The sequence below is a fragment of the Rhynchophorus ferrugineus genome, unplaced genomic scaffold (genome assembly GCF_030347505.1).
Source record: "Rhynchophorus ferrugineus isolate W39M unplaced genomic scaffold, kcgeb_rfMv2 rfM3, whole genome shotgun sequence".
Lineage (NCBI taxonomy): Eukaryota > Metazoa > Arthropoda > Insecta > Coleoptera > Curculionidae > Rhynchophorus > Rhynchophorus ferrugineus.
The window spans coordinates 62468666-62488574 of NW_027472582.1; the positions used below are offsets into that span (position 1 = coordinate 62468666).

Here is a 19909-nt window from a genome sequence, read left to right on the forward strand (position 1 = left end):
ATCTTGCTTAATCATTTTGCACACATGTCAAACTTTACGATGGAATTGTCAGATGGACTCACATGACAACAGTGTTGCCAATTCCCGAAATATAAATAGTGGCCTTCGTAACTGTTGTAATGAGAACTTTTTCGTAAAATTATTCAGTATATTTTCATATATTTAAGAAATATTTACTTAAAATGTGAAACATACTTCAACAAAATGTATTTTATTACTTTTAATGCGATTTTATATTTATTACTATTATAATTTACAGTGGTACCCTCTGATGGCAAAACAAATCTAAACTTTATCATGAGTAATGTATTCCATTCTATTCTCTTTATGTTTTGTGAGAAGCACAAACAAACAACAATCAGCCCTGTTGTAGTCTGTTAAATCAAGTAACGATCATTTCAAAATCGTTACAAATGTAGTTTTAACAGCGTTATTAAAAAAGTGCTTAATATTATAAAATAAACATTGGGTTCCATATTATTACATAAGCTGAAAGAATTGATCAATACGGTAATGGAGTAATTATGAAATATTTTGTAAGCTTATTTTAATTAATTTTGACGCTTTCCTTCTTCCTTTATCCAGTGTTATTGCAAACCGTGGCAACACTCGCGATAACTATAATATATGTGGGAAATAGTAATTTATCTAATAATAATAGCATAAATATGTTGTGGCCTTGATAAAAGAGAACGATTCGACGACAGCTGGTTATCGTGAATGTAGGAACCTGTTAATCGAAGTGTACAACTCGACGAAAGCCCGACTAAAAACGCTTATCTAAACTAGTACCTACTTTGTATATAAATCGGTGGAATTATAATGTCCGGCTACTTCCGGTATCGGATCCGACAGATGAATTAACCTCCGTCAGAGCCGCGACTCGCGGTCCGTCCGTCTTCTTCGCGAAAACAAAACCGAGCGCTTGGAGACTGAAACGCGACAAGCAACGCGCACCACGGCCGAGCGCCACCCCGCGCCAGACGAAGAGGGAACCATCCCGGAGAGGCACCATGTCGCGCTGACGTCAGCTAGACATTTGCATTCCTTTTGTTTTCAACGGCGATTCCGAGAATTAGACGGCCAGTCAGTCGGTCGGTTACCACATCCAACCAGTCGGCCGGCAGCATCACCGGCGAATCTGTTTCATTTTCATTTCATAGAAGAATAACTAGATCAACCCATTATTTATATCGCTTTATATTCGAAAGACTGCATTGCATATTAATAGGTAATGAATAATAAATTTAATTGCTATTTATTAACGCATCAGTCAATCAGTTTCCGGCTTGGCACATATTAGATGCTTGCAGGTATTTTGATCAGCGACATCTGTTGACATGCGAAGTATTAATATAAACAACCTAAACATAAATTGAACAATGTAATCTGCCGGCTTGGTTGGCGCAGTGGTAAAGACGATAGGACGTTCCACCTACTGTTACGATAGTCACGGGTTCGAATCCTGCTGGGGCATGGTTGTAAATTTATGTTTATGATTGTTTAATATTTGTGATTGTTCTAGGCAAGAGTGTAAAATTCGACAAGAAAAATGATCCCATCACGCCAGTAACCAAGCTGAGTAAGACCAGATGTCTTCTGGGATTTGTAATTCTAAGTAGGTCACTCGCCAGTCGGTAGGCCTAATGCCTACTGGTTCTGTGGACTGTGGTTCGGAGTCCACGTTAAACTGTAGGTCCAGTCCAGATAGAAAGTTGGTAAAAAGGATACTTTAACAATGCAATCCAACTGTTAAATTAGACAGTTTTGACATTTTGTTACATAAAATAACTGTTTTCTAGCAATGTCGGCAGTCAAAAGAAATATATCCATGTTTCTCTGCAATAACGACGCATTTTTGAAGACTAAAGAAGAGGCTTTTTGGACAGTATTATTAAGAGTTAAAAAAGAAAAGTTATCGACGCAAAAACTCCGGTTTATTACGCTTAATCATCTTCAAACACTTCTCCGAATCATCAGCTCGTCGTTGTTTTTGGTCAATAGTGAGCTCGCGCGGTACCCACTTCGCACAGAGCTTTCTCATACCCAAATATTCCTGAATAACCTGATGTACACGTTCAGTTGATATCTTTAGAGTGTCTGCTATTTCTTTCAATTTCAATTTACGGTCATTCAAAATCATCTTGTGGATTTTTTAAAGTGTTTTCATCGATAACAACCTTTTTTGGGCGTCTACTGCTTTCACCGTCTTCAGTGTTCATTTCACCAGGTCTAAACTTAGCATACCAATCCTTGTTGGTTGATTTTCCTGGGGCATTGTCCGGAAACTCGGCATCAAGCCATGTTTTTGCTTCAACTGAATTTTTTTCCCTTCAAAAAACTATATTTTATTAACACGCGAAATTCCTTCACCCAAAATGCGATAATTCACAAACTAATGATCCGACAGCTGTCAAATTTATACACGCATCTTTTGTGGTTTAGGGCTAACTAAAAAACATATGGATTTAATTCTAGTAGTGCCATCTATGTGTCAGGCCGGGGACTTTTCAATTGAACTGTGATCTATCGAGTTATTTAAGAAATAGAAATATAATCGAAAATGTGTTGGATGATTGAACTAATAGAATCAACTATGTTTACCCTAAATAATCAGATGAATACGATGTACTCACTTGAAAAAAATTAGGTGTAGTTTCAATAACACCAGGAAACATATATCCCACCGTATATAAATTATGTTCCATTCATTCCACATGATAGACAGATTGGGAGGTAAGAATTGTCACTCATTCAATAAGACAGGATTGGGGTAGTAGAATTAAGAAAAATTGCAAAATACTAAAGCTGACTGAAGGAAGGGTGAATGACCGTGACTGACCCCATAATACTGATTAGTAACCACCATCTGGCCTTCACTGGTCATGAATTTAAGACCAACCCTCGAAAAGGTTGTTAAAAAAATTAAACCGATAAAAACTAAAGACTAAAAGTTAAAAATATCGACATAAAAAAAGGAAAAAGAAAGGTGAAAAAATCTCAGCATAAAGCTGCACGAGACGAAACACAGAATGAAAGAAATAAGTAAAACCATAAAAACCGAGCAAAAAAAAAAACAGGACCGTGAGTATTTTGTAATGCCGACCCTGGCTAGCTGCATGTTTCACAAACAACAATGCAGAATATAACGATCAGTTCTGGTGCTTTTTTTCTTTGGATGACGATTCTTAATACATTAAGCGAAATATTTTTTGAGTGACAGGTGGAATAGCACACTCGATAGGCAATTGCTTGAAGGTCAGATTACATCAGAGCTGTTACATCACGCGGAATGTAAACACGAACAGAGAGAAAAGGAAAAAACCAACACCGGAAAAGGGAAGATCGAAGCAAACTTGATTGTTTTATGCGTATGAAAAAATTGAAACTCAACCATTGGTGGAAAATTGATTAGATATTTGACTTTTTTGAAATAAATTACAGAATCGGGACAATTTAAAATAAACAAAGTGGATATAATAATAAAGTACATATCTCATCAAATAAACTTTAAAAACATGATAGAAATAGAATACTTGGGTTAAGTTTCGTTAAATGTCAAATCCTAAGGGGGTATTCCAGTCTAGAAATTTTAAAAAATCAATATTTCTAGTGCGAAGGTTTAAGGTTACCAAATTTAAACTAATTCGGTTCAGTAGAACATGAGATTCAGTAGATCATGTCAACCAACTCGAAAGAACTAGTTTCGACAACAACACGTTTAAAGTTTTGTTTTTAGATACCGAGTCACTAAAATAGGTACATATCTGTAAATAATTTAGATTTAAAAAAACGTTCTTAAGGGTATATTCTTACACGATTAAGATTTTTTGGTAAAAAACTTTAAAAAATCGATTTTCTCAAATAGTATTCCAAAGAACTAGTTCGAGTTTTTTGACCAGACACATTCTTTAGTTGCTAACATTAAGTATCGCTTAAATCTATTCTGGTTATTACTGGTGAAAACTCTGTTACTTATTGAACGTAATTCTAAAAAAATGTATCATTGATTGAACAGAAATAGTTGACAAAAAATGATTATTTTTATTAAAAATATATATCAATATATATCATAGAACTAAAAATATATTTAGAAGATAACGCGTGATTAAGGTTGCCTTTTATATATGGGCATTTTATATAATAAAACAATGATTCTTTTACATTAAGCGATTCCATATGAAACAACACTTGAGGTATTTTATCCAGTGTGAGTGAGGCATCCTCCAAACATTTTGTAAATAATAAACACTTCATGACGTCAAAAAACGTTGTCTTCGTTATGTTATACTTCATATCAAATGATACACCACATATAGTACATATAGGCCATTAAATTAACGTTTCATATGCTTAAAACACCTGTTTTCATTTTGTGATAGTCTCTTTGTGGTGGAGAATTATTTGCCATTGAGGTCTTAATGCTCTTAACTCATGCTTGGGTGAGTTTCAATCTTAGGATAAAGCAAATGGCAATATCAATACCTTCCAGCTTGTTTTGACTGTATCCTCCCCCTGACAATAAAATATATCCTGAAAAGCTCTTGTGAATAGTGTATGAGTTATTCCGAGTATATAGACGTTAATATGAAGGGTTAAAAATCACATTTTCGATATTAATTACATTGGTTGATTGCACTGTGGAAATCTGCTGCTTAAACCATCAGATCCTTTTAGAAACCGGTGATGGTTCTGCTCCATCATATCCTAATAGTTGGTTTTGTTTTTAATGCCAATAAGAAAAAAAGCCCCGGAGGGCCAAAACGGTTGGAGGAGAAATCGCAAGACGTATTGGAGGAAAATCCAGCCCGAATTTTCAAAAAACTTTCAGACAGCTTAACCATTGATGAAGCAACTGTTTCCAGATGTTTACATGCGATGGGAGAGATATTCATGTCCATGATACACTGTTGTTGACTTGATCTACATTGAAATATTTTAAAAAATCGTCCTGTAATGGTTCTATATTAAGCCTACACCTCAAAACATTTTAAATTCACAACAGATTCATTAAGCTCTGCATCTCTAATCAGATGGCAACACTGATATATAATCAATATTAATATTTTGCATATTTCGCTACTAAAAATATATCTAGAAAAGGATTGATACAAATATTTTTATTAATATCATCACTAGTACCAATAAACTGAGATTTTACTAAATTGTGCTCGATTTCGATGCCAGAAATATGAGTAAACTTCACTGATGATGGTTTGGCGTTGAATACAGAATTATATCGGTTTCCCGTTTTTCTCATAACTGTCAAATGATAAAATAATAACTGGTTACCAGCCGGGGTGGCTAGACAAAGGGGATCGTATTTTTCCACTTCGATCCGGTCCATTTTGTTTCCTAATCCGACGTGTTGCCTCAAGTTCGCACACTTACAATACCGGCACAATTCGCTGGAGCGTGAATGACCCCTTTAGAAACCGGATTTTCCCGGACGCCAAAAAGATTTGCAAAAAAGCGAAATAATGGACCCCGATGTCGGGGGATTCCGCGTCATGAGAAGTCTACAAGAAATAGTAGCAAGTCACGCCGTGTTCGAACGCACCAATCATAACGAATTAACCGATCTATGAACAATGGAAACGGCTTTCCATTCACACATACACTATACGAAAGTAGCCTTGACCAGTACTGTTTTCATTTGGATACTAATACTTTAATTCAATTCTAGGTCTTATAACTTTACTATCTTTCAGTATATTTATTATAAAAAAATATAGAAAAATATCGGCTAAAAAATATCGATATATCGGCCAAAAATATCGATATATCGGCAAAAATATTGATATTTTCTTCAGAAAATATCCATATATCGATTTGTTTTTCTGTATCCCTAGTTAGAAATATATTCTTACCCCAACTGTTGCCACAAAAGTCAAGTACAAACAAAGCAGAGATCTAGTTTAAGAATTCATAGGAGAGCACTCAGAAATTTATGGGGATGCAGCTACATTATAACACAATTGTTGTTTTTGGTTTCAACGACTTAAAATTGGATACTTTGATGCCAATAACAAAGTATGGAGTATGAATTGCAACACTTATTGGATGAAAACTAGCCCAAATTTTCAAAGAACCTTCAGATAGTTTAACAAATGATGGGGCTGATGAAATTTAATATGTTAAGGCATGCTCAAACATACATTTTGTAAAGTACTTGATGAAGTATTGCAGTTGTATGTACTTTTAAATTTGCAAAGCTATTATTAAAATGAACTTTAGAACAGTACACTTGTGCAGAGCTGCTAAAAGTGTCAGAAAATCAAACATCCATCATCAAATATATATGATTTAAACCTTTTTGTGTTGTAGTTACAATCAACTATGTAAAACGAATATTTTGGTAGTCCTGTCAAATACATTTTTGCATCTGTATCTTCATAAATTATCGTCGTAAAATTTTTCAGTAGGTTTGCAATCGATACAATTTTCATTTCTTTTAAAGATATTACCTGTACTTATTAATTTTCTTGCTAATTGTTATACTGATAGTATGTGTACTTCATGTTATTCAATATTCTACTACATTTCATGGTTACTATGTCTGCAATATTTACTCACTTGGATTCTATAAAAGTTTTAGGGTTCTTCTTAAAGTTATTATGTAATTATTATTACAGTTTCTATCGACGAATCGACCACTTCAGTGTTTTCGCTTATATTTTCTTCATTGGTAGCACAAAACCAACTTTTTAAATGTGAAATATAAGATTTATAATCCAAATAAAATCGAGGAGCGCTAAAAAGTTCAAACGTTGAAATGTGGAAATGATGGTTAGGAAACGGTAAGTGACGTCAATGTTTCGTACTAATGATCTACCCTGTTTTAATTAGTTAATGTTTAGTCGCTTTCTTGTGAATACTGCTATCTAAAGTTAAAATAACAATTAAATCTTAGATATTGTGTGTTGTTATTTTAACTAGAAATAAAAAGAAATATTTTTTGGTTACACTGGAAGTATACTCTTACATTCCAATGAAAAATTTGCGGGAAGAACTTCTATCTTCTTATTTCTTCTTCTTCTATTCACATATTCAGTTCAGTATATTCATTCTTATAAATATTCATATAAACAGGTAAGAATGTAAAATGTTACAGTCGGTGGGCTTCAAGAATATTGTTGCTTCAAAATAAGGTCTTAATCGGAGGTAATCGATAGTTGAGATTCACAGTTTGGAACCAGTGTTAAACCGTAAATCTAGTCACTAAAAAAATAAATGAATAATAAACAACAGTTGCAACAATAGTAAACAGAGTTATTTTAAATAAACAAATGCTTTAAAAAAATGCCATACCTAATAATATAATATAAATTTTAATTCGCTCTTAAAACTATCCGATATATTTATTTCGAAGGATTCTGTTCAATAATTAATGTTTTTCCTATTAAAGCAAACAAACAAACAAAAGAATGAATCAGTAGAGATTATTATCATAACAAAGCAATAACATCAACCGTATAATTATAAACGAATTAAGTTTAACTTCCTGATTTTATACACGCTTACAATTTCTCCGTTGTTTATAATACAATGACAAACGCAACGCTCACTACTAAAACAACACGAAATCTCAAGAAAACCATCGAAGAATTTCGGGCACGACTAATGTATACAAAAACATCGAACGTATTAATAGCGTGCATAATCCTTCAGGTAAAACATGAATTATTAGAAGAGACTAGAGAAGACCAAAGAAGAGCTAAATATCAAATCAACAGGAAATGGTTCAAGGCTGTAATTTATTAAGATTCTGCAGAAGTCGTATTATGCAATCGTTTATGTTAGAAAAGTTTTAAAATTATGCATCAATAGTTCTCGTAATTTCGGATCTTTATTGAATAGATTATTATTGTCGCTGTGTAAGAAAGAAAAAGTAAAGTCTATTTCTGGCTATAGATCATATCTATGATATCCTGCAAAATTAATTCACATTTCCAACATACACTAGGAAAATAATTGACAGATTTCAATCTCTGACGAAAACGCATACATAATCATCGACTAATTTGATTTGTTTTCCCATTGAATCTGGATATGATTGTTTAGGATATGCTCCTCTATTTTTATGCTCTGGAATATCCTGTTTTTTGTAAAATTGTATAATGGGAACTATATTGAGTGACTTTGTGATTTAGATGTTTGAGTCAACTAAATAGAGAACAACTTAATCATTAACTTTTATAGGTTTTAGAACTATTAGATATTAGATACTAAACCAGAGCTAAACTTTGACTAATTATTATTAATTTTAATTAGTTTAGACTCTAGGCACTTATATTGAGAAATAGAGAATGGCGTGATAAACCAAAAATAGATTTAGTTAAGATCAACTTTTTTGCATTTTTTTTAACAATTGAGATACTAGGTGAAGAATATCAGAATATTGATGTCTTACAAAATATTTGAAATGGTCAAAATAGTAAAATTGACATTGTTAAAATAAAACTTTAAATAAAATTGAAACATTAAACAACAGCTGTGAGTTATTTTTGAGATGATTTACGATATATGGCGTAAATTATGTCATACTAAATCTAATTGAAGCGTAAGTATTATATTCTTTTTCTTAGTTTCAAATTATGAATAAAATAATGACATAGTTTCGGTACCCCATGTTGAAATGCTGATCTTTATGCTGTTCAAAACAGTTTTCTAGTGTTAAACAATCTTAAAAACAAGAAATGGTAAGCATATGTTTGAGCTAAGCCCTTGGAACTTGAAAAAATAAGGTGAGATAAAGCGATTTATTTTGTAAAATTCATGAAAATCCACATGGAAATGATTAGGAAAGAATCTCCATTATATCCCCCACATTCACCACACTGATCAGCATATCCATTTTTTAAGTATTCCTTAAAATCAATCCACTGTTGAATGGTATTAAAAGACGTGTAATTATTCGATATGTAAATAGAATAATGTTAAAACGATTTGGAAAATTAAAGGTCCGAGGTGAGCATTACTATAAAATAGTGTTAATATTATTTGAGGGCTCATTTGTTTTGGTTATTGTATATATGAGTGTCTAACAATTTTGTTCTTTTTTCAGTTACGAACTAGTATGGAAAGGTATATTTAATATGATTTGAATGCCAACTAGACAAAAGGAAATGGGCGCAAGAAAATTCTAACTGAACTCACTAAACATTCACTGTTGCTCACTACTAAAAATACCAAGAAAAATATTCATTAAACTCAGGCCTTCAACAAGTGTCAATCAAATATCATAATGGCTAGATTACAGAAAATCAATACCAAATAATATCTTGTTTGTTGTACATCAAATAGTTTGATGGCTTATACTTCATCAGGCTAATGGTGACAGATTTGACTGAATAATTTCATTTTATTAAGTCCTTATAGTCAAATATTGCAAGGGAATTTGATACAATACTGTATACCCTTTTTTGCTCCGTAGAGCTGTCAAAAGTTTAAGAAAATCAAACATCCATCATCAAATGTATATGGCATAAACCTTTTTTTGTTGTAGATACTATTAATTATGTAAGACCAATATTTTTTTGACCCTGCCAAATTCAGTTGTATTTGTATTTTCAAATTATAATCAAACATTTTTTCAGTAGGTTTGCTATCGATAGAATCTGGATTTATCTTAGTAAATATAGTAAATATAACACTAGATTTCAATACACTATTTTCAGAGTTTTTTTTCCAATAAAATATTGCTTCTTGAAGGGAAAAATTACAGTTGAAGCAAAAACTTGGCTCGATGCCGAGTTTTCGGACACTGTCCCAGGGAAATCAAGGATTGGTATGCTAAGTTTAGACGTGGTGAAATGAGCACCGAAGACGGTCAACGCAGTGGACGCCCAAAAGAGATTGTCACCGACGAAAACATTAAGAAAATCCACAAAATGATTTTGAATGACCGTAAATTGAAATTGAACGAAATAGCAGACACTCTAAAGATATCAACTGAACGTGTTCATCATATCATTCACGAATATTTGGGTATGAGAAAGCTCTGTGTAAAGTGGATGCCGCGCGAAGCTTACTTTTGACAAAAAACAACGACGAGTTGATGATTCGGAACAGTGTTTGAAGATGATCAAGCGTAATAAACCCGAGTTTTTGCGTCGATATGTGACAATAGATGAAACAGGGCTTCATAATTTCACTCCGAAGTCCAATCGACAGTCATCCGAGTCGACTGCACACGATGAAACCGCTCCAAAGCGTGGGAAAACGCAAAAGTCGGCTGGCAAGGTTTAGGCGCCTGTATTTTAGGATGCGCATGGAATAATTTTCATTAACTACCTTGAAAAAGGAAGGACCATCAACAGCGACTATTACATAGCGTTATTGGACCGTTTGAAGGACGAAATCGCCGAAAAACAGCTGCATTTTAAGAAAAAGAACCACGTCTTCCTCGTCTACCATATTCTTCAGATCTGGTCCCCAAAAGAATGCTCGTTGGGAAGAAACTTTCGTCGAGTGAAGAGGTGACCGTCGAAACTGAGGCCTATTTTGAAGCATACTACAAAAATGGTATCGAAAAGTTGGAGGGTCGCTATAATCAGCGTATCAACCTTGAAGGGAATTATGTTGAATAAAAAAAACTGGGTAGGCCGGGGACTTTTCAATTGACCTGTTACAAAACCAATTTTACAAACTCTACAATTTTACCAACTCTGAAATATAAGATAAATAATCCAAATAAAATAAAAGTGCTCCAAAAAGTTCAATGGTTGGTATGCGGAAATGATGGTTAGGAGACGGTAAGTGACGTCAATGTTTCGTAGCGTTTCTGATTAGTGTTTGACTTAACATGACGAATTTCGAAATTTAGTTTCTACTGTTAATTTTAAACTAAATGTATTTTTAATAATCTCTCTATAGTATATTATTATAAATCATTATTAATGCCGTTCTTTATTACAGTCAACTAGCCTATTATGACAGAAACATCTTGATAGTATCCTTGGCAAATCGTTTTATTGATTACACACGGGGAATTACCCCATTGTTTACAAAAACAAACCGACACCATGCCGTTCGGCTCCGGCTACGGAACGGGGATCGAGTTCAGCGCCGGCACGAAGTTTGGTTAATTTCTTACGCCGTTAAACAAAACCAATTAATTTTCGACAAGAGCGAAATTGCTTGGGTGTTTTGACGCTCGCCCAGCGAAAGGAAAAGTTCAGTTTAGGCGTAATCGAAAATAAACCGCATCGAACGGTGTTTGTGAAGCGTTCGAAATTGTCTGCGGTTCCTGCGAGCGCACGTAAAAAAGTGCGAATATTTTCTTGCGTGGGCAGATGATGGGAGAATGAGTAACCGATGAGGTAAATTGCTCGGAGAGACGCGCGAACTTAAGTATAATGCATGTTTTATGATCTCGAGATTTTCAATATCTCACATCCGAAGCGCTAATTCGATACAATTGATTGCGGTTGATCGATTGCGGGATTATTTAGGATTTCCAACCGTAAGAGGGCGTAGTTCTTTCGATACTCTTCACCTACTTGACATACGATGTCTAATAAAAATTACTATATATTGCCTAAACTACAAACATGTTTGATGTAATGTGAGTCTATATCCTCGGTTCTTTCGGTAAAAATGTTCTTAAAGCGAGCCAAACAATACAAAAATAACAATATAATTTTGTAACATATACAAAAAAATACTACGTAAATAAATTACGAACAAAACTAATCTAATTTTTGTTCGGCATCGAATTCAATGTGATCAGTTGGTATTAGGTAAAGTAATGTTGTAAATAAGGTTTTTGTTTATGTTTATTTAGTTATTACAACGATTATTATGTACATATTTTATTTTAAAACGTTTTTTTGTGTTAAAAATCAAAGTTTGATTATTTTTTAATTTTTAGTGAGTTTCTTATTTATTTTTTGAAGTCGGTTCAATTATTTTATTAAAAATATTTTTGGTACTTACGATTCCATCTGGATTAAAACTGTTTGAACCATAACGTGAAGTGAACTAGACTTTTAATAGTGGCATTTGTCGCTTTTGCCATACATACATTATTGATACTTTTTATTTGACCCTTATTGCTAGATGTGATATCTTAACATGTTCAGGGTACATTTGAGATTCATAAAATTTCATTTCTGAAGCCACGACGCTCAGAATCTCTTTTTTATTCAGTTGATTTTACTGTGTTTTATGGTACCCAACCTGAGATTCATCAAACGGTACTCCAGTTTTCTCTTTTTAATTTAATTCCTTTTCTTTATTTTCCTCTATATTGTTATTTATATATTTTAAAGTCTCATTTTACCAACCATGGGTTTATCTGGACCGGACCTACAGTTTAACGTGTGCTTCGAACCGCGGTCCTCAGTATTAAAGCCTACCGACTGGCGAGTGACCAACTTTAGAAATCATCCCAGAAGACACATCCGGTCTCTTACCCACCAGCCTGGTTACTGGCGTGACTGGGATCATTTTCCTTGTCAGACTTGCCTAGAACATTTACAAATTTTAAACAATCACAAACATAAATTTACGACCATGCCCCAGCAGTATTTGAACCCGCGGCTATCGCAACAGTAGGAGGACTGGACATCTATTCGTATCTATCCCATAATTCTTATATTATTGTAAATTAAAGAATAATAATTTTATGGTTGTACTATAATATAAATTGTAACTATTTTATAAACCAGAACCGATGCCAAAGTAACTGATGTGCCGTTATGATTTATTGATAATTTGAAGCATACATGAACGCCATTAAAAGTGGTTTCTGCTGGCTCTTGGCGGCAGCGTATCTAGCGTGTTTGCTTTTGATTCTTTTCCTTATGCGCATTGCACGTTCATCATAATCGGACCTTAAAATCGGAGAAATGAGTGCACAGTAATAAGAGTGTTGCTTATTTTTTGAGATTTTGGCTTTATCCTAGCGATGCCTATTAACCCTAGTATTGGGGTATCGCCCTTGATCTCATTGCACGTCCATTATTGTTACTATTACTATTACGGACTAAGATTATTAAGTCATTGGTATTATCATTCTCAATATCATCCATTATCAGTACAATGACTCGTTGATACAATTATTTAGCACTACTATGATCCTTTAGTTGCCAGTATATTAACTGTCAGTATTATTATACTTCAAATCACCATTACACATAGAAGACATTAGAAGTACCATCGTGATAAGTATCAATTCTTGTTTATTCTTGCTTTATTTATTTCACCATTTATTATATAGGTGGATATCATTTATTTTGACCTCTGTTGTTATTTATTTAAGACATTAAATTGTTTTATATAGTATTATTATTCCATTTGTGCTTAATTGATTGTTAGATATATATAATAATAGTGTAGATAATAGTGCTGTTTAACATGTGTTTATAACATTAGTTTATATTTTTATACCGGATATTATTCCGAAAATTATATTTGAAGAAAGTTTTACTTCATATGAAAAAATCCATGGTGACAAAAGTTATGTCTCATTGATGGGATTATGTGGGGACAATGATCTGGATGAGCAAACACATGAATAAAAACTGAAAACAATCAACATTAGTTGCAAACCCAATCCGACCTAAGATTCTTGGGCTAAAAAAGAACTAGTAGTAGAAGATAGTATTTATAATAACAATTTTTATCAATGTCACTTAAAATAAATTTGGCTTGTTATTTATAAAAAGCACTACGAATTCCAACACTTTATATTTATTATGAAATATAGACCACCAGATACAATTACTGAGGAATTCGAAATTATGGAAGAAATATATTTTATTATACTTCTTTCTCATGTATGCTTGTTTTATTTGAACCGGTCAATAAGAACATCAATTTTAATAAAACGAAAGACAGGAAAAAAGACGCTAAAATGAGATCACGTTCATTCACGATATATCAACCGAGATCAAGTTAAAACTCCATTAAGACAGAAGTCACAGCCATAAAATTTCGCATAAAATCCATGGATTGCGAAATGTGTCCGTATGATACACACATTTCAAGTTTTAAATAAGAAATAGGGCAAAAACCTTATTTAAATTTCTCATTAAACCATTACTTTAGAAAAAAATATCATTTTGGGTGTAACACGTTGCCTATAACCAAAAACAATTATTGCAATAATAACTTTAAGAGCACATAGGTGTATTTTAAGTTGCCTATATAACATCGCTAAAATCATAATTCCTCCGTCGTAAATCATTATCAGGTTACCACCGTAATATTTAGAACCGGGATTACTTCTCGGAACTCTATCTTTTTGTCGCTGCCAGCAACTTAAATCAACAAAAATAAATTATTCTCACCGAATCGGCGACCATTCCATTTCCTTTCTAGTTCTCCAGCCAACGGCGAACATCTGTTCGACGAGATGTTGGGTCTAAATTGATTTCTTGTCAAACGCAAAGATAGTGAATGCAAATTGTTTTTTACTTCGTTTAAACTGGGATCGAGAGGTTTAATAATCGTTATTATTAGAATATAATTTCTATAATTAAAGCCTTACATTTTTACGGTTGTATATGTCAATATTGTTTTGACATTGACAGTATTAAAAAAAAACAAAAGAAAATGAAAATAGGTCTTCATGATGGAAGACATAAAACGCTGTAGGCTTAAAATCGCCGCCTACTGGACACTATTTGGACAATCGTAACGTTTTTAAACTTTAAAGCTGCGATTGTGTGACTGCGCTTTAGTGCTCGTCTAGACTGCATTTTTCGTCGTGTACGGTGGTTTGTCGCACTTTAATCTATTACGTCTAATAAAACAAGGTCGTTATAACGTTTCGTGGGTTGTTATTACTATCGATAAGTGTAGCTGCTTGTCTCCTTGCGACTTAACCTACGAGAGTATACAGAAGCTAAATAGATATAAAATATGATTATTTTTCTATTTAAAATATGAAAATAAGCACTTTTGACATTATTTATGTTGTAATAACAATAATAGCATATTTCTATAGTTTTACAAAACCGATAAATTAAAGAAGTACAATAACCATAAATACTAAATAAAAATTAAATATATACCTAATCATAACAAAAAATAATTCATGACATAATTAAAAATGATCGCACAATAACTACTAGAGCTTTTTTTAAATAAAGTAAATTCTCTATTTATTATTGAACGGAAATATTTTTTAACAAATATCGATAGAGTAATCGAAATATTACCTATTATTTCCATAAAAATAGTTAAAAGTATTTTACTATTTATCATTCACAATTTTAACCTTCTTACCCTATTACATTAACAATCTTGAAAAATATCGTTCCAAAATGCTGCTCAATTAATATACAATGTATTGTTATTTACAAGCAAACTACCAAAGGACGACAGAGCCAGAACGTTAAAAATCAGTCGAATAAAACTAGTAGAACCAAAAATAGTAACAGTACACGACTGAAACAGTTGATAATAAATAATAACAAACAGTCAGGCTGAAAATGGCGACAGAAAAGAATCACTAATAAAAAGTAGTAAAATCAAACGAACCAAAAATAGCGACTGAAACAGATGACAGTAAAAACCACCCAATTACTAAACAGTCGATAGTCGATTTCAGTCGATAGTGCCCAACACTAATATATATTTATACGGTATAACCGTGAGAAAATAAAAGCATATTTTATGTCCAAATATTCCGCTTATCTCGCAAAAATCGAAATGTAGTAAAGCTGCTAGTCAACAAATATAATAAATATGAAGTAGTACTACTGAATGACAGAAACAAATAACAAAAACAGAGATAAAACGAGTGTTAAAATAAACATCAGTTAAAAACGAAATATGGCTAGACGAAATATGCCGAACAATTAAAATGTTTGAATAAAGTAACAATGTTAATTTTAGTTATGTTGCTTAATTTAATTAAATTACCTACCATGGGAATAGAACAATTCGTTTTCGTGACCAGATATTGTTTGTATATGATGGAAATCAACAAGTAAAGACGAATTCAACGAATTTTAACAAGAAATGTGTATAACATAATTAATGGGTCGTAATCAGTGATTTCAATGAATTATTTCTGAGCTTACATTATAAACTAATACATTTGCTTTAAGATAATTAATGGTTTCCATTAAGTTTGCTTTAATTTTCTGTAATACCAATGAAACTAAAAATGTAAAGAAACAGTTGGACACAATTAACAGCTCGTATGTTATTGGATTAATGCGAATTGCACGCGTTTACAACCTTTTGGTTGGCACTTTGCGCATTTACTTATGACACGCGAGATGAATTAACTAGAAGATGCCCTTTACCATTAACTCTAATACACAAATTCGATTACAATCATCTCTTTTGCAAGAATATCTTTATGATGCCCCATGTCCCAAATTCATCAATTTTTTAAATAAAAATTCCTTAACGTTTATATAACGAATCATAAGAAAGGGCAAATTTTTCTTCTTATTTTCGAATTCGGTTGTCTTCTGTATAATTATTAAAAGTTAGTTAGAAAGTTATTATTATAAAATCAATTCGATTAAATGATCTTATCCATTAATTATCATTAAATCATGATTTCATATATTTTCATGTAGTTTTTTTGAATGAAAAATCAAATGGTATTTTATCGTTAGACTTGAAAATGATGGGAATCTTAGAAAACGAAGAAATAAGCTGTATCTTAAATCTTTTATCATAAGAAAAAATCAACTATTAACAACTTGTGTAATTCCTACGAAGAAAAGAAAAAAGTTACGAAAGAATAATAGGGATTAAGAAACAAGACATCTGTTTAGTTAACAAATTCATTATTTTCCTATCAAACACCTGTCCCGACCATAAGCAGGAATAAAAAGAATCTTAATCAGCTTTATGAATTGTTTATGATGGCGTATCCTCGATTTAATATGTTCGTTCATTTTCATTGGCCGTTATGTTTTTTTTAAAGGAACGTTAAGAAGACTTAAAGGGGATGGTTTACGTGCAGTGTCCGGGGGGGAATTTTTGAAACCCTGTCAAAAATGTTAAGCTTGTTTATTCTAAATTTCATAAAAGAAGAAAATTAAAAAACCCGAAAGAATCGGGAATGTTGGCGTGAATGAGAAAAGTATGATTAACAATTGGGCTTTATTGTGTTTTCTCTTGGAAGAAAATATTTGAAAAAATTAAAAACTTTATAGCCGACGTAGCCCGTTCAATAAAACAGCCAATTTCCACTTGTAAAAATGTAAAATAGGTTTTAAACTCAGAGCAGATTTTTCCTTTTCATTTTGTCCTATTTAATTAGATAGACTGCTATTTGATGGAATATGTAACCGAATCAGTGAATAAGAAAATATATTTGATTTGGGTTGATATTGGTGGACCATGCTGCCAAATGTCTGCAAAATTCTTCGAAACCTTCGTAATAATAAATAGATGTTATAAACCGCCAAATGTTGTAAATCAAAAGTCATCTTGGATGCGGTAAAATTGCGACTTGCTGACGTTATACATTTTGATGACGTACATTGGCTGTTTTATCGGAGAAGCTACATATCGAAAATTACTTTTAAAACTCTGCTTTGGAAATATTGTATGATGGTTGGTGCTCAATTGTTGAATATCGTATATTCACGTTATTTCTGTTTTAATTTTAACATTTACTTACATTTTAGGTGTATTGGTTTGAAAATATGTATTAGACAAACAAAAATAATTTTCTTATAATAATTCCTGTTAGTAGTCATATTTGTTCTAATTGGATAGGAAATTGTCACTTAATGTTGAATAAACTTATTCCCATATAGCTAGACATATTCTACAATCAAATTCTAGGCATTTATTAACCATTTTCATTCGTCATCATCATCATGAGTATTTGGCTGGTACTCAAGCAGTTTTTCAATCAATAGTCTACAATCTACAATTTTTCTGATTGTTCTCTTCTGTGATTATTCACCCAATCTTCATTATTCAATTGATACATATGGAATGCTGCTTCTCCTGGATAAAGAGGTCAAGGGTTAACTTGCCAGTGCCACAAAAAGAATTATTTAAACTACCAAAAAACATTAATCTTATAGTGTTGATATTTGAATAAAAGAAGAATGTTAAGTTTTTAACATTAAAAATAAAACAAAAGTGGGTGAAAAGTGTACCTTCTCTAAAATAGTAAAAATAATATAAATATACAAATAGATAATATTTTAATGTAAATACTAATAATCTGAAATTATGAAAAAATAAGTGGTAAAGAAAATAAACAAAAGCAAACAAAAAAGAAAAGCCTATTGACTGGCGAGCCATCACCTTAGAGATCATTCCAGAGGACATCCGGTTTTAACCAGCCTGGTCACTGCCGTGACTGAGATGGTTATACCTTCTCAGATTTTCCACTGTTGCCTATAAAAACATTTATAATTACAATCACAAACATAAAGTATATCCATGCCCCAGCAGGATTCGAACTATCCCAACAGTAGGATATCCATATTATAAAATTTATTGAACACAATCAAAATGTCACTATAGCAGAACGTTGTTAACGTTTTATCTTAAATATATCAATCAGAGTTGAATAAATACAGTTTGGTGAAATAGTGAAATGATATTAACTGCATTGAACATAGTCCAGATAATCCAGGTGAAGTATCGTTTATAACATATGTATATGATCCATCCATTCGGATTAATTTGATAGAAATCCAGTGTGCCGTATATATTTTTAACAACTCCAGATTTGGAACTATTGAGATTTGATTTGGACGACATCAGACATAATTTAAGTATTTGTGTAGTTAACAATGATCTAGTTGGCTTGGAAATTTTATGACGAATACTAAGCGTACAGGAAAATAGGTGTGAGGTGTATTCTAAGGGAGTGAATAATAATAGTAACTATAGACCGAAGCAGTAACCATAATGAATGAACAAATAAGGGTGAAATAGTGATCTACTGTTGACTGCGCTGAACATTGTGCAGGTAATCCAGGTCAAGTATCACTTAATGATACATCCAATTGGATGATTGTGCTACAAATTCAGCAAGCAGCCTATAATTTTAAACATCCCAGATTTGGAAGCGCAGGAATTCGACTTGGACGACATCAGGTAAAATTATGTATATGCGTAGTTAACAACGATCAAGTTGGCTTCGCAATTTTATTACGGATAAACAAGCGTACAGGAAAACAAATGACCGAAACAAATTTCGATCGGAGTCCGCCGAATAACCGCCGATCAACAACCCAAAATTTGTTTTCGGTTCGGAAAGGAAATATTTATAGACAGATTCGCATCTATCGCGAGCGAGAGAGGGAGAGGAGGTACGACGGACACGATGACGGGCGACCACGAAACGAACAACATCGGCCAAAAGCTCGAGTATTTCGTCAGTTGCAAAAAAATCAGTTTCAGAAGGTTAACGAGCTCGGTAAAGTGTTCAAGGTCGTAGAGCGCAGTTGCCGATACGTTTGCGCCTTTCGTTTTTTTCTTCTCTCTCTTTCTCTCTCGATTATACTCCGTCTAGGCGGCTTGCTTGGTGATTTGGAGGAGGAGGAGGAGGAAGAGCGGGAGAGGAAGTACCGAACGTAAACAACCATTTTTCGATCGCCGGTGCATCGGCGGGAGCGAGACAACCATCTCGATCGATCATAGCATCGAACGCGTGAACTCACTTTATGAAATAATATTTGATCGTGTAATGGTATTTTTGGGTGTTAGAAGTACTGTGGTCGAGATTTAATAATTCCTTTTATTATATTTTTTATGTTACATTACAACGAAATTAAATTACACAAATTTATCCTCTTATATTTATATATAACTGATTTGCTGTTCGTTAGTCTCGCTAAAACTCGAGAACGCCTGGGCTAATTTGGCTAAATTTGGTACTGCAATATTTGTGGAAGTCCAGGGAAGGTTTGTATGATGAGAAAATACGAATTGATTACGAAGAATATACTAAAAACAACAA

At 32.8% G+C, this 19909-nt stretch overlaps 1 protein-coding gene and 1 long non-coding RNA gene across 22 annotated transcripts in view; both read right to left on the reverse strand.

Annotated features, from left to right (window-relative positions):
* Nucleotides 1–1137, reverse strand: part of LOC143193155 (uncharacterized) — a 28793-nt gene extending 27656 nt beyond the window's left edge. Inside the window, exon 1 of the long non-coding RNA XR_013004950.1 lies at nucleotides 797–1137. This is a non-coding gene — a long non-coding RNA (uncharacterized LOC143193155). The remainder of the gene's footprint in view (nucleotides 1–796) is intronic.
* Nucleotides 1–19909, reverse strand: part of tai (basic helix-loop-helix family member taiman) — a 693988-nt gene that overhangs the window by 44654 nt on the left and 629425 nt on the right. The window lies entirely within an intron of this gene.